Source organism: Hyla sarda, chromosome 1 (assembly GCF_029499605.1).
Source record: "Hyla sarda isolate aHylSar1 chromosome 1, aHylSar1.hap1, whole genome shotgun sequence".
NCBI classification, from domain to species: Eukaryota; Metazoa; Chordata; class Amphibia; order Anura; family Hylidae; genus Hyla; species Hyla sarda.
In genome coordinates this window covers 486328857-486341160 of record NC_079189.1, presented here as the reverse complement: position 1 = coordinate 486341160, position 12304 = coordinate 486328857, and the positions used below count along the sequence as shown (strand labels likewise).

Sequence of the window (12304 nt, the reverse complement as noted above, 5' to 3'; positions counted from 1 at the left end):
AAAGGGTTTAGATGGGTCAGGTCTGGAGAGCACGGGAGCAGAAGAAAAGGCAGACTTGAGATGTTTAAATGCGTCTTCCGCTTGGGGAGACCAGGACTTAGGATTGGCATTTTTCTTGGTTAAAGCCACGATAGGGGCCACAATAGTGGAGAAGTGTGGAATGAATTGTCTGTAATAATTGGCGAACCCCAAAAAACGTTGGATAGCACGGAGTCCGGAGGGGCGTGGCCAATCTAACACGGCAGATAGTTTATCTGGGTCCATTTGTAGTCCCTGGCCAGAGACCAAGTATCCTAGGAAAGGAAGAGATTGATATTCAAAGAGACATTTCTCCATTTTGGCATAAAGTTGATTGTCCCGAAGTCTCTGAAGAACCATGCGGACATGCTGGCGGTGTTCTTCTAAGTTGGCAGAAAAAATCAGAATATCGTCCAGATAAACCACAACACAGGTATATAGGAGATCACGAAAAATTTCATTAACAAAGTCTTGGAAGACGGCAGGGGCGTTGCACAGGCCAAAGGGCATGACCAGATACTCAAAGTGTCCATCTCTGGTGTTAAATGCAGTCTTCCATTCGTCCCCCTCCCTGATGCGGATGAGATTATAAGCACCTCTTAAGTCCAGTTTGGTAAAGATGTGGGCGCCTTGTAGGCGATCAAAGCGTTCCGAGATAAGAGGTAAGGGGTAGCGTTTTTTTACCGTGATTTTATTAAGTCCGCGGTAATCAATGCAAGGGCGTAGGGAGCCATCTTTTTTGGAAACAAAAAAAAATCCAGCTCCAGCAGGAGAGGAGGACTTGCGGATAAACCCCTTTTTAAAATTCTCCTGGATGTACTCCGACATGGCTTGAGTCTCTGGAGCAAACAGAGGATAGATTCTGCCCCGGGGTGGAGTAGTACCCGGGAGGAGGTCAATAGGACAGTCATAAGGCCTGTGAGGAGGTAAAGTCTCTGCTTGCTTTTTGCAAAAAACATCAGCATAGTCCATATAAGCCTTAGGAAGACCAGATACCGGGGGAATCACAGGGTCACTACTGTGAGTACTGGGAACCGGTTTAAGACAGTCCCTGTAACAAGAAGTACCCCAGTTCTTGATCTCTCCTGTGGACCAATCAAGGGTTGGGGAATGGCGTTGAAGCCACGGTAATCCAAGAAGAATTTCTGAAGTGCAGTTGGAGAGGACCAAAAATTCAATTTTTTCGTGATGGGGTCCGATGCACATTAGGAGAGGTTCCATGCGGTAACGCACGGTACAGTCCAATCTTTCATTGTTAACAGAATTGATGTAGAGGGGTCTGGCGAGACTGGTCACCGGGATGTTGAACCTGTTGATGAGAGAGGCCAAAATAAAATTTCCAGCAGATCCGGAATCCAAGAAGGCCATAGCAGAGAAGGAGAAGGTAGAAGAAGATATCCGCACAGGCACAGTAACGCGTGGAGAAGCAGAGTTCACATCAAGAACTGTCTCATCTTTGTGCGGAGTCAGCGTACGTCTTTCCAGGCGGGGAGGACGGATAGGACAATCCTTCAAGAAGTGTTCGGTACCGGCACAGTACAGGCAAAGATTCTCCATGCGGCGTCGTGTCCTCTCTTGAGGTGTCAAGCGAGACCGGTCAACTTGCATAGCCTCCACGGCGGGAGGCACAGGAACGGATTGCAGAGGACCAGAGGAGAGAGGAGCCGGGGAGAGAAACCGCCTCGTGCGAACAAAGTCCATATCCTGGCGGAGCTCCTGACGCCTTTCGGAAAAACGCATGTCAATGCGGGTGGCAAGATGAATAAGTTCATGCAGGTTAGCAGGAATTTCTCGTGCGGCCAGCACATCTTTAATGTTACTGGATAGGCCTTTTTTAAAGGTCGCGCAGAGGGCCTCGTTATTCCAGGATAATTCGGAGGCAAGAGTACGGAATTGGATGGCGTACTCGCCAACAGAAGAATTACCCTGGACCAGGTTCAGCAGGGCAGTCTCAGCAGAAGAGGCTCGGGCAGGTTCCTCAAAGACACTTCGAATCTCCGTGAAGAAGGAGTGTACAGAGGCAGTGACAGGGTCATTGCGGTCCCAGAGCGGTGTGGCCCATGACAGAGCTTTCCCAGACAGAAGGCTGACTACAAAAGCCACCTTAGACCTTTCAGTAGGAAACTGGTCCGACATCATCTCCAAGTGCAGGGAACATTGCGAAAGAAAGCCACGGCAAAACTTAGAGTCCCCATCAAATTTATCCGGCAAGGATAATCGTAGGCTGGAAGCGGCCACTCGCTGCGGAGGAGGTGCAGGAGCTGGCGGAGGAGATTGTTGCTGAAGCTGTGGTAATAGCTGCTGTAGCATCACGGTCAGTTGAGACAGCTGGTGGCCTTGTTGCGCTATCTGTTGCGACTGCTGGGCGACCACCGTGGTGAGGTCGGCGACAACTGGCAGTGGGACTTCAGCGGGATCCATGGCCGGATCTACTGTCACGATTCGGCTGGCTGGAGGTGGATCCTCTGTGCCAGAGAGGGTTAGGCTGATTAGGCCTGCTGCGCCAATCAGTGGCGCAGTGGCCCTTTAAATTGCAGAGACCCGGCGCGCGCGCGCCCTAAGGGGCCGCGCGCGCCGGGACAAGACAGATGGGGAACGGGTCAGGTACGGGAGCCGGGATGCGCATCGCGAGCGGGCGCCTCCTGCGTCGCGAATCGCATCCCGGCTGGGAGAGATATTGCAGCGCACCCGGTCAGCAGGTCTGACCGGGGCGCTGCGAATGAGAGGATGCTGCGAGCGCTCCGGGGAGGAGCGGGGACCCGGAGCGCTCGGCGTAACAATATATATATATATATATATATATATATATATATATAAACAAAGAATACGTTGTCCAGCACTATTGATTCCAAACTATTATACGGACCTGGGCTAAATATACAGCAACAGGAGAATACAGCAGCACACTGTTAGCACAAAGATATAGATAAAACATGAGTATATAGATACAACATGAGAAGCTATACAGCTCTGGTGCAGTAATGAAATAGTGAGATACTTAGCTTGCATTTTGGCGGCCAAATAGCTTGGACCATCTCACCACGGTAAGGTGATCTCATTGGGACGGACCCTACACTATGAATATGCCTCTGTGTGAATAGATCAGCAGGCATTGCAGGATCTGGAACATCCAAATCACCTTATATACACCTGATAGAGGTGGGTGGGTTGCAAGAACCAACATGGAGGTAGCCACTCCCCCATATGTGTAATACTAACAAAGAATAAGTTGGCCAGCACTATTGATTCCAAACTATTATACAGACCTGGCTTACAGGTGCAGGCTGCTGGGCAAATATACAGCAACAGGAGAATACAGCAGCACACTGCTAGCACAAAGATATAGATAAAACATGAGTATATAGATCCAACATGAGCTGAATAGCTTCTCATGTTGTATCTATATACTCATGTCTTATCTATATCTTTGTGCTAGCAGTGTGCTGCTGTATTCTCCTGTTGCTATATATATATATATATATATATATATATATATATATATTGAGAAAAGAAGAAGGTCCGGCACTTCAGGTGAAGGATTAAAACCAGCTTTCCTTTATTCAAAACCTTGACACAGTCCACATACAGTACAACAACTGACGCGTTTCACCCACGATTAAGCCTCAACGTGGGCGAAACGTGTCAGATGTTGTTCTGTATGTGAACTGTGTCAAGGTTTTGAATAAAGGAAAGCTGGTTTTGATCCTTCACCTGAAGTGCCGGACCTTCTTCTTTTCTCAATTGGATTGTGGGCCGAGGGCGGAACCGGATGATCCGTGGCACAGGTGAGCCATTTGGATGTTCAGTGGGAAGCGTACTCCACAACTTGCATTATATATATATATATATATATATATATATATATATATATATATATGAATATATTTTGAAAATGGGATGTATACCGTACACAGGTCTCTTTCAAAGGGGTTGCCTGGCTCAGACTGTGTTTCCATTAGAGATAAGCCACATTTTTTTGCTGAGGACTCCTTTGTCAGTGTGATCATTTATTTCTCTGAAATTCCAAATATTTTTTGCCTCTAGTTGACATTGATCAAGTAAAATAAACATTTCCTTAAATTAGTAAAAATGTATGTTAAACCCCAAAATTATTTTTCCATATGGTGTCTTCTTTTATTGGAGTCTGAATTGGGGGATTTTCCAGAGTATTAGGGAAAGTACAGTAAGATTTCTGTTATGACTTTCATACTCTTCATACATGACTGTGATGCCCCTGTGTAAAACACTAGAGCAAAGCCAACTAGAAAGAAAACAGACCAAGAGTGTAAATAAAAGTTATAGATTTAGCGGATATTTTATCTGCCTTATACCAATTTCCTTGTTGTTTTGGATAAATGTAACACAGCTTTCTTTTTTTTAAAATTAATTGTAAATTTACACCAGTATTAGAGAGCCAGTAACCAGTTATTAAACTACTTCATTTGGAACCCCAAAGTATTTTTCTTTCAGTGGAAATCTTATTATTTCCTGAGTAAGCTATTTTTGGAATACAGTGGCAGTTTATAACCTGGAGCCAGCCTCTAAGTTTTTTCACAGCCAAAGACATAAAATATGTTCTGGATGCTCAAATGTACTTTCAGTCTATCTGCCCAACAAAGCAACACGGCCAAGTAGTGAGCCTAGTCCAAGGCGAAACGGAAATACAATCCTGAAATATGAAAAGTATTAAAGTTTGTGGTGTTAGTATCCCCTCGGGATGAATTCAAAGTAAGGAACTCAAGAAGTAGCTCATTTCTAGGGAAATGGGGTGGATAGTAACTTGACACCATGGTAAATTTTATTACATGATTAAAAGAATACCTCCTGCTACTTTCCTAGCACCTGAGGGGTGTTTAGATTCTGCATTTAGTTACAATGTCAGGTCATTTTCATTAATATTCCCTGCCGTGAGGGTTGGTTAATATGGGTTCAATCATGCAACAATATGACTTGTTAGATAAGAAAACCATTCATATCCGTGGGCACGCCATACATGTTATTCTTTAATTATGCTTCCATTTATATGATGCAAGTGTTAGGTAATAGGTTTTAATAGTATTGTATAGCATATGTATGTATATCCACATGGGGCAGTAGTGTGCCATAGTGTATTAGTCACTTTTGATTTCAAAGGTCAATAAATATGTGTAAGCATCTGTTTTTTCTCTTAAAGTGTTTTCACACACGACTGGAATGTGTACGTCTGCTCGGTGTCCTGTTCTCTGCATTTTACTTGTTAATGACCTTTATGACAGATATTTCATTCTGCTGTGCATGTTTAAAGATCCTTACATTCATTTTCAAAGGTGTTGAAAATAAGTCCATTATGTCCATCATTGTGTTTAATTCCGTGAAGACAGCAAAGGGCCCATGTGAAAGAACAGTATATGGGCATCTTGTTCTCCAGTAGCTCATCATAGGGCACCTACCTTGTTGATCTCTAGGAGCCCACTACTTTAGGTAAGACAAGCCATGAAACTTGCTAAATTAGTACCTAATAGCCAATCTTATTGATTGCCCTCCTCATCTGCTCGGGCCCTGCACAGCTGCATTGGTTGCACAACTTGTGGGTAACCCAATTACTTTAGCAATGCTAGAAAATAAAATACTTATTGGATTAAAAATAATAGTCCTTATAAAGGAGTTCTATTAAAAACCTTGCCTCATAAAGACAACCCCTGTCCCTATGCCATATTGACATCATAGATAAGAGTGACCCAATTTACCATGTGTTTAAATTGTCTACAATTCACTTATAGGCAATTACAGGTTTACCCAGCAAAATTGACTGTTTGCTGGGGGGGGGGGGGGGGGGGCGGGGGGGAGAGGGTTGCTATGAGAAGCTAGACTTGTGATCAGATGTTTGTATGCAAAGCTTTATTCTTGGGAATGGGTTGTCTTTAAACTCTTGGTTTATTTAAAAGAACAACAGTCACTAACATTGGTTTAAAGGCAAACTCTCATTCTGCCTGGACCACAAGTTATCAGGCTGGTCCCTGGTGGGTTCTGTGTGCCCTACCGGCCTTGATTGAGAGATCTCTTCCTATAACCAAACAGGGATAGATCTATCAATCAAGGCTGGTGGTCAAGGGGGAAGTCATCGGGGACCATTCAAATGAGTTGTGGTTTTAGCAACATGAAAGTGATGAGAGGTTCCCTTTAGCATGTCATCGATCTATGTTCTTTAGTACAAGGTAGGTATAAGGGCTGCAGTTTTACAAACACCCCTAAGACTAGCTATATAGACTGACAGTTGACTGCAGTTCTGTAGATGACTTTTCAGACAGAGGTTGTGCAGTGATGATATTTGTATTCTTGGGGGTCCATACACTGAAAATCTAACTATGCTTTAATACAGAAAAGTATTCATGACAAAGTGATGCATAAAGGGGGAGTTCTTTGGGTTTCTCTGAATAATGGTAGTTGAGACAAGCATGTAGTATACTCATATTTTGTGATATATTTGTAGTTAAAAAATATGGTCCTTAATGGAGATTCAAGGATTTGAAACAGAATCTGGTTTCCATTTATGCTAATATTTGGTGACATTTACTTGAATATTGATCAGCTTATAGAACTAAATAGACGGTTCCACCGTGTGTTTAGGCAAATGGCACACTTCAGAATGCATTATTCAGAGTTAACAAATCTGCATGAGCCTTTTGCCTAAGGCTCGATTGACCTCTGCACTGTTTATCATCTGTCTTCTTATTCCAGCACAAGACTGCTGTTCCATAGGGAATTCACTGTACTTTGCGTGAGGTTAAGTAATTCTCTGAAATATTGTTCCCTGGTTTCACAGACAAATGTTTGTGATTTTCTGAAACTGATGTCATGCCACTTCGCTGGTTTTATGTTCTTATTCAGTAGTTGCTTTATATGGGTTCAATCAATGTAATCTATAACTGTTGTGAGCATGATTTCTGAAGTTACCAGACCTTGGTGTAATCTTTTGTATCTTTTCCAACACATACATTGAGCACAATGCACATAAGAGTCTTTTATGCAAAGGCATAGTAGTAAAGATTGATAACTGTTAAGCATTACAGCATAATGTCAGTCAGATGAAAGCGTGCATTTATCTTCATGATCGGTATACCAATAGCTTGACGCACACATAACAGATGATCTACTGTATTTTAGCTGACTTATTATATTGTATATAGCCAAAAATGACTGCTATCATGAATGGTCAAAATAGCTATGGATATGAGCACCAGTGATCACTGTAAACAGCTAAAGCTTAGTTTGGGAATAGAAAAGCTAGAGAAGTCACCATTTGTGTGATCAGTAAAGCCAAAGAATGTAGGGTTAATCCACTTAGCTATGTAAATCCATTGTGGATTTTTGAGCGAATCTGCAGCAGAAATAGGAAAAACAGTGAACATTACTCTATGGGTTGTTATGTCCGCAGCAATGCTCTATATGTGTTTTTTTTTTATAGTTTACTGTTTTTTAAACAAATATTTTTTTAAATAAAAAAATAGGTCAGTTTTTATGACTAAGCTTTACTAAACGTTACTTCACCTTTTTTCAGTCCAACTATAAGACTTGAAGCTGCATTCATCTGTATGATCACTGGAGTACTACATGGCCTAATAGAGTTCTACCTTTGGCACATATGTGTCCCTTATCACGCCCCTTATTGCTATGGACAGTCATTGGTGGGGTGTCAATAGGCAAAACTACTCACATGCACTGGTCATTATTGAATGTGGCATCTAAGGGGTTAGACAGCAGGGGTCAGAGGTAGGGATGAGCGAATCGAATCTGAAAATCCGAATTTGTTACAAATTTCATAAAAATGATGTCTGCCACTAACCCCTTAGGTGCCATGATCAATAGAGATCACGGCATCTGCAGCAGTGCGGCACTGCCACGGGGATGAGATCAGCCAAGATGGCAGATGGAGGTCCCCGCACCTGCCTCCATCCGTCTCCCGGGGTCTTCTGCACTGATCTGCCTTCCAGCAGACCAGAGCAGAAGATCGCAGATAATACTGATCACTCGTCATTGCGCCGTGCAGCGCATAGCAACAACGCAGGGGACGCCACACCGGAGGCCAGAAGCAGCGCGGACCCGACCCCGGCAACAGGTAATTATACAACCGGGGATGGGGGAGGCAATGGGGCAGCGGCGCCGGCAATGGGTGCTGCTGCCCCTTCTCTCCCCCTGTCTATCGGCGCCGCTGCCCCATTGCCGGCGCCGCTTTTCTCCCCCTGGCTATCGGCACTGGCAATGGGGCAGCGGCACCGATAGCCAGGGGGAGAGAAGGGGCAGCGGTGCCGATAGCAGGGGGAGAGAAGCGGCGGCAGCAGGGCTCTAGACTCCAGGACAGGCAGGGGTAGAGAAGCCAGCAGCGACGGCAGGTCCCTGCATCTGCAAAAGCCGCTGCAGTTCATTGAATTAAAGCGCCAGCTTTATATAATTGAACTGCGGCTTATCGGCATATAACACGCAGATAGACTTTAGGCTAAAAATTTTAGCCCAAAAAATGTGTGTTATACGCCGATAAATACCGTAAGTAACTGTGGGTATCATTTTACTAGTACTGACCCAGAGAATAAAGAAAACTTGTAATTTTTACGGTAAAGTGTACGGCACAAAAAGGAAACCCCCCCAAATTTGCAAAGTTATGATTTTCGTTAAAATTTCCTTACACAATTTTTTTGGGGGGGTTTACCATACATTTTAGGATAAAATGAGTGATGTCATTACAAAGTGCAACTGGTTGCACCAAAAACAAGCCCTCATATATGTCTGTGAATCAAAATATAAAAGAGTTATGAACTTTAGAAGGCGAGGAGGAAAAAACGCAAAATTTTAATTGGCTGTGTCCTTAAGGTGAAAATGGGCTGAGTCCTTAAGGGGTTAAACTTCATTTAGTGCGGTCCAGGCTCCATTGCATCTAAGATGGAGGCTCCACATGTCAGGACACGGGGCAAGAAACGCTGGGAAGTGAGGAACACAGGTAGGTGGGATGACCCTGAATCACATCCACCATCAGCAGCCAGCCACTATCACATCCACTATCAGCAGCCAGCCACCCCTGTGATGTCACAGCCCTATATAATCAGCAGCCATCTCGCGGCCAGTCACTTCAGCGTTCTATTGCAGAGAGAGGGACAGAGAGCAGTGTGTGTTGCACAGAAAAGCATTTTTACAGCAGCGATTCACCCCAAGCCCAAATCCAGCATAGAAGCACTGATAGGGAAGGGAGGAAGATTCAGAGAGAGTGCAATTTTGGGGACTGTGTGCTGCAGCACTGGTGTGTACAACAACTGAAAAGCTAATAGTAGACAGCCAGTTAGGGTGAGCAGAGCACTAAAAGCCATAATAATCTGCTATTAGTGCCTAATACAGGTTGCGTAGCGGAGCATATTGTCCTATATTAAGTGTAACCTGTGTGTAAATAAGTGGTGTACCATTTTGTTCCTGTTAAAGTCTTAAGCGCCTAGTTACTGTGAAAGGGCAGCCAAAAGTGCACACCTGCAGCTGTTCTACACAAATACTGTTTTAAGCGTACTGGAGCGTATTGTAATCCTCTCATAAGTGCATACCATGTATGTACATCTACGTAGTGTACCATTTTGTTCCTGTTATAGTCCTAAGGGCATAGTTACTGTGAAAGGCCAGCCAAAAGTACACATCTGCTGCTGTTCTAGGCAAATACTGTTTTAAGCATAATGGAGCGTATTGTACTCCCATCATAAGTGCATACCAAGTACATACATCTACGTAGTGTACCATTTTGTTCCTGTTATAGTCCTAAGGGCCTAGTTACTGTGAAAGGCCAACCAGAAGTACACACCTGCTGCTGTTCTAAGCAAATACTGCTTTAAGCGTAGTGGAGGATATTGTACTCCCCTCATAAGTGCATACCACATACGTACATCTACGTGGTGTACCATTTTGTTCCTGTTATAGTCCTAAGGGCTTAGTTACTGTGAAAGGCCAGCCAAAAGTATACACCTGCTGCTTTTCTAGACAAATATTGTTTTAAGCGTAGTGGAGCATATTGTATTCTCCTGATATGTGCACTAAGTATGTCAGGCAGAGAAATGCCAGGACATGCACAGAGGAGTGACAGAGGCCTAAATTCATCAGGCACAGGCAGAGGTCGCAGCAGACTAGGGGCGAGGGGCAGTAGGAGTCGCAACGAGAGGCCTGAGCTCCTGGTATCAGCTAGCAGTCGTGTCTCGACCAGTAACCCATCTGCTGTCATTGACTGGGTAACTCGGTCATCTACGTCATCACAAGTGACATCTGACACCCCCAGTCAACAGTTGGTGGGTTCCTCAGACACAACCATCAGTTGGCATGGCCCAGGAGCAGTCCCTGTCCTTCAATTGCCTCTGTCCTATGCTGGTTCAGCTCCACTTTTTTTAGTCAGGACAATCTACTAGAGGACAGTCAGCAGTTACTGCCCAGCCAAGAAGTGGAGGAGACATCCCCCATTTCCTTCGCTAGGCGGGCAAGTAGTGATGAGGAGAGTGGTGTGGTAGGTGGTGTTGGGAGCATTCAGGCTCCTAAAGCACACAATGTTCAGGAACCTGAGGAGGACATCAGTGACGTGCAATGATGAAGCCGATTGCACTTGGGAGCCATGTGCAGAAGGGGCTTCATCATCATCAGGAGAAGATGCTGGCAGGTTGCCCGTGAGGTTGGGAATCAGCATGGGGGCAGCAGTAGAAAGTCTGGAGCCAAACGTTCCCACGGTAGACCACGTGCTGTGCGACAGCCTACATGCCCGGGAGGTAGTGGAACAGGGGTCCCTGGAGTCGGCGGCAGTAGCAGTCAGTCAGTGCGGACTGTTGGGGGAAAAATCAGCTACTCTGCGGTGTGGCAGTTTTTCATCAAGTATCCGGAGGATGTTAACATGGCCACATGAAATTTTAACCCCTTAAGGACCCAGCCCATTTTCACCTTAAAGACCCGGGCATTTTTTGCACATCTGACCACTGTTACTTTAAGCATTAATAACTCTGAGATGTTTTTACTTTTCATTCTGATTCCGAGATCGTTTTTTCGTGACATTTTCTTACTTATGTTAGTGGTAAAAATTTCGTTGATAATTGAATAATTTCTTGGTGAAAAATGCCAAAATTTGATGTAAAATGTGAAAATTTTTAAAATGTTGCATTTTTTTTTTACTTTGAAACTCTCTGCTTATAAGCAAAATTGGACATCCCAAATACATATATATTGATTCAGATATACAATATGTCTACTATGTTTGCATCATAAAGTTGACATGTTTTTACTTTTGGAAGACATCAGAGGGCTTCAAAGTTCAGCAGCAATTTTCCAGTTTTTCACAAAATTTTCAAAATAGGAATTTCAGTGGGACCAGTTCAGTTTTGAAGGGGATTCGAGGCGCCTTCATATTAGAAATACCTCATACATGACCCCATTATAAAAACTGCACCCCTCAAAGTATTCAAAATGACATTCAGTAAGTGTGTTAACCCTTTAGGTGTTTCACAGGAATAGCAGCAAAGTGAAGGAGAAAATTCAAAATCTTCATTTTTTACACTCGCATGTAGACCAAGTTTTTGAATTTTTACAAGGGGTAAAAGGAAAAAAATCACCCTAAAATTTGTAACCCAATTTCTCTCGAGTAAGGAAATATCTCATATGTGTTTGTCAAGTGCTCTGTGTGTGCACTAGAGGGCTCAGAAGGGAAGGAGTGACAATGGGATTTTGGAGAGTGAGTTTTTCTGAAATGGTTTTTGGGGGGCATGTCACATTTAGAAAGCTCCTATGATGCCAGAACAGCAAAACATAACAACGGGTCCAGTGAGCTTTAACACCCCACAGATGTTTGACGACTTTTCGTTAAAGTTGGATGTGTAAATGAAAAAAATATATATATTTTATTATTAAAATGCTGTTTTTTCCCCCAAAAATGTATTTTTATAAGGGGTAATAGGAGAAAATGCCTGTACGCTGTGTGCGAAGTGATGCTATGCAGTGCCGTATATTTACGGCGCATGTCCTTAAGGGGTTAATCTTTTCAATTGTGAGGCCCTATGGTCTCCTCATGCTGCTGGCACATTACATAAAAAAATTGTTATGTTTATTTATTTAAAATCTTCAATTTACATTTTTAAATATATCTTTAATCTTTTCAATTGTGAGGCCCTATGGTCTCGTCAGGCTGTTGCCACCTCAAGGCTGGGTCATTCTGCCACTATATGGTCTCCTCTTGCTTCTGCAAATTCCAGGCTGTGTCATTCTGCCACATAATGGTCTCCTCATGCTGCTGCCACCTCCAGACTGTGTA

The 12304-nt window shown here is 43.7% G+C and overlaps 1 protein-coding gene across 4 annotated transcripts in view; it reads left to right on the top strand.

The window, feature by feature from the left end:
* Positions 1 to 12304, top strand: part of SNCAIP (synuclein alpha interacting protein) — a 266108-nt gene that overhangs the window by 102613 nt on the left and 151191 nt on the right. The gene's annotated exons all lie outside the window — the stretch shown is intronic.